Here is a 4,615-nt window from a genome sequence, read left to right on the forward strand (position 1 = left end):
GTGTGGTTGTGTACGAGAGTCTCTTTAATCAATTTTTTCAATTCTAGCGTCAAATTCGTGTGACGCGTTCTCGCGGTAGCCAATCAGCGGTGAGGATCTCAGCCTGACATTGGATCAGAAAACCAAAACCTCAGCCGTTAGCTGTTAGCACTCAGAGCTCACAGCTCCTCATATCTGTTCAGAAACTGGACAAAAGTTAAACATGAACAAAACACAGACTGTCTGTGTCATGGCGAATACAGTCGCTGTTGTATCTGTGTCTGTATCATGTTGTTGTGAGTCCGGATGGAGCATATACAACGTTAGTTTAGCCTGGTCGATCCGATCTCCATTCATAAAAGACATATTTTAAAAGGTTTTTCGCCTGACGTCTTGTCTGCAGACTTGCCAAAGCATTAATTCATGGTTTTTACTAACCGGTATCAGTATGTTGTTTCTAAGGCATCATTTTGAAACGTGTATTACAATTAAATCACGGTAAGTTCATGGGTAGAAGCCCCCCCCCCCCCCCCCCCCCCCCTCTCCAGCACGTCCTGTTTGAATGACAGAAGTAAACACAGTTGACAGCCACGGTGAAATTAGAGCGATGCAAATATTTGCATCGCGTCCGGTGTGAACGCAGCATAATGCAGTTCAGATACCAGACCACTGTTCTGACGCCTTTAAAGCAACTTTCAGATGTTAATAGTGCGCGGGGCACAAAGGCCATGGTGGCTGTAGCACGTACAATTATTTTCGGGGCATCACGGCCAGACCGAGGGGCAACAACGGCCATGGCCACCGTGGTCGCCGTGAAATTCGTACCCTGGTAACAAGGAAAGTCCATCCAACTCAATAATGTGTCTATAGTAACTCTGATCCCTTCCAAGATATGTAAACTAGAAATATGTGTGTGTCTGACCCCTTCCAAGATATGAAAACTAGAAATATGTGTGTGTATAATGGACCTCATAAGTGCTGACCGCTAGAAACTAAGCCCCACTAAGTGGGTAAAAAACTAGCGTGATGACAAAAGCTTGGAATTATGTTTATTTCAAGTGATTTTTGTGATTCTAATTTTTTTTTCTATATTGCCTGATTTTTTACGGAGGTCTAGTATAGTTGGAAAGGGTGGACCCCACAATTGGGTAAAATCAGTTCGGGCCCCACAATTGAGTTGCACAAGGGTGTGTGTGTGTGTGTCCTAGCATTACTATACTTGTGGCGACCTACATCTGTTTACACAGTCACGTGTGGGGACTCGCCTCCCTTATGGGGAGAAAATGGAGGTCCCCATGGGGGCAATCATTAGGGTGAAGACTTGGTTAGGATAAGTCTCCAGGAAATGCATGTAACTCAATGTAATGTCCCCTGAAGTGATGTATACGTGTGTGTGTGTGTGTGTGTGTGTGTGTGTGTGTGTGTGTGTGTGTGTGTGTGTGTGTGTGTGTGTGTGTGTGTGTGTGTGTGTGTGTGTGTGTGTGTGTGTGTGTGTGTGTGTGTGTGTGTGTGTGTGTGGTGTGTGTGTGTGTGTGTGTGTGTGTGTGTGTGTGTGTGTGTGTGTGTGTGTGTGTGTGTGTGTGTGTGTGTGTGTGTGTAGAATGCGTCTGACTGTCCCTGAAATTTCACATTTCCATTCAGGCAGAGACTGGCACTAGGCTGGCACTTAATGAGCCGATTACTGGGAGCTGCATATGGTGTTCTGTATGGTTCTCTTGGCTGCACCATTAGGGCTGGGGGGAGATGTTGAGAGTGGGTGGGTCAGCTTGGGGGGAAAATGCACAAACATGCATCTTCTTGACACACAGAGCTTTTTTTGTGATGACACACTCTGGGACGGTACGTACAAAGACGGAGAATGCAGAAAGGGCCACAAGGTCTGTGAACTTGCTAAAATAATTGCACACCGTTATGACATTCCGATTCAGATGACATTCAAATGAGAAACATTGTTTAAAGAAGCAGTTTTTAATTAATGAGGGAATTCTTCTGGCAGCTGAGAGTGATGCATATTTTCCGGAGAGAATAAAAGAATACAAATATGTCATTAACTTCTGTTTGTCTTTTGAAACCATTTCACAGGTTGATACCTTGTGTATTGAAAATATCAAACGTAAGTATTCTACATAAATAGGTGCCTGCTTTCCTCTGCACAACACTTATTGCAAATAACTAGACTTATAAATAAGCAATCATAATAAATAATATTAACTGAAATATCGACGGTGTGGAAATTTGATTTTGACACGTAAAAAACAAAAAATGAATACCCCGATTTTAATTGCATTTTACTAGTGCATTTAAGCATCATGACACAACTGTAACAAACAATTGTAAACATTTTCACAGTACTGCCACTGCAGACCTTGGGTCCCTTGGGGAAATGTCTGATATGCTTTACCCATTCTTGATTAGATAGAAAAAATGATTAAGAATTAATGGCTTTTTTAATGTAATGTAAGTACTCATTATAATTCAAATAATCAAATGAATTAAAACCATACCAAATCCCATAAACCTTTATCTGGAATCCTCATGTGCAAAGAGAGCCATAACATCTCTCACAGGCGCCCACGAAAACTTTGAAATATCGAAACTTTAATAATAAAGTTATTCAAAATGAGAAGCCTTTTTATTAGTGCATAATTCAGGCTCATTGATTATTTATCGAAGTGGCTGGAGGCTGGCTGCAGTCTGAAAGGTTATACAGCTATATTCCTGCTACAGAAATAACCCAGAATAAAGAGGGACGGTGGAGCTTTAAATGAATCCACCATGGGTCTGAGCAGGATGGACTCTGTCTTTCTATCATGTCTCCTCATTTACAGGCGCCTGTGTTTCCTCTGCGCTGAATACAAACCTTTATAGTCTGTCTTCTCCTGCCTCTACAGCAGTATCTTTGTCCCCTCTACATTTTACTGCACTCCCTGTTCTGCTATCAATGTTGTCTTAGTCGTTTCTATGACTGATCGAACCCACAGAAATGATTTAATTACGGTGCACTGATATTACATTACATGTCACTTGTTATATGCTTCTATCCAAAGTGACTTTCATATATTCAATACTGTGGGCATTCCCCAAAGGAGTAATTTGGGTTGAAGTGTCTCTCCCCTGATCCGAAGATCAGCACACTATTCCACTGCGCCACAGCCTGGAGATAATATAACAATAAAATGACGCTAAGAACGTAAAATAAAGGGGAAAGTCTCTATTTAAAAGTAATCTTAGTATGTTGTAGAGGCTAAAAGCAAGAGATTTCCTTGAAATACATGTAACTAAAATGAATACCTTTTTTGTAGTGTTTATGTGTTTCTGCTGCACTATTTCGTAATGCTCTTAAAGCTTTTCAGTTGTTGTAAAGCACTTTGAATTTCCTTATGTCGAAAGGTGCTATATAAATAAACCTGAAGAATAACCTTTTATGCAACTAATTATTGTCTTTAAGCTCAACTTCTTGTAATGTCACCTCTAAATAAAACCACAGCTATAGAAAACCAGATGCCATATACAGTAGATGCATTCAAGTCAAGGATCACATTACTTGCTGCAGGAACCAAAAAGACACATATTTCTAACACCTTCGTCCCCAAAACCAAAAAGAGACAGCCTTCAGCTACCTCTGTCCTCGCACCATTTTGATCATGTTTGTCCCTGCAGTGTCTCTTTTCAGCAAACACTGAAATGTTGAAAGCCGATTGTACATCGAGAAATCAAATCCACTGCCTGTCCAAGGACGTGATTATTATATTGATTACTATAATTGTTTTGAAATTAGATATTTGTTTCATATTTCTCTGGTGATTTAAATGTGTGTACATATGAATGATTCATACATGTTTATAATGGATCCACACAGCTGTTATTGCCGGTCAGAGGGTTTCCCTCTCCTGTAAGTTCCCTCCAGAGGGAGTTTCTATTCCACCCAAGCACAAAATACAAATATGAACCTTAACATTTGAAACGTTTGCAAAAAATACACCATTCAAAACCCTGGCAGTTCCACATGCCTTTATTTACAGGCTGAACAGTGGTTGTATATATCGTTCTCAGTTTAATCAAATAAAAAGATTAAATATTGCAATGATTTGCAATTTATTTTTTTTCATGCTAGCTGCATGGTTCCATACGGTCTATTTGTCAGTCTGTCTATCCACCCCTTCTGTCCAGGCAAATACATCTTAGCATCTATTGAAAGTTTATTTTTACATTTGACATGTGAAAAATATTTTGTTTAATTTGGCGTGTGGCGCAGTGGGTTGTGTTCTGATCAGGGGGTCACAGGTTCAAACCCCACTGCAGTCAGCATGTCGTTGTGTCTCTGGGCAAGACACTTCACCCCAAATTGCTCCTGTGGGGATTGTCCACAGTATTGACTATGTAAGTCGCTTTGGATAAAAGCGTCTAACAAGTGACATGTAATGTAAAAATGTAATGTATGGGCCCTAGAGGAAAAAACCTACTAACTTAGTTTTTTCATCTATTGCCATCACCAGACTTTAGACTTTCACTTTGTCCACTATTTTGTTTATGTCCAAATGTATGCAGAACAAAATATATAACCACCAGCTTTACCCATATATTCCTACCGTCCTTAAATTATAAAATATGTTTAGTACCAATGATGAAGGTAAAG

The sequence above is a fragment of the Gymnodraco acuticeps genome, unplaced genomic scaffold (assembly GCF_902827175.1).
Source record: "Gymnodraco acuticeps unplaced genomic scaffold, fGymAcu1.1, whole genome shotgun sequence".
Classification (NCBI taxonomy): Eukaryota; Metazoa; Chordata; class Actinopteri; order Perciformes; family Bathydraconidae; genus Gymnodraco; species Gymnodraco acuticeps.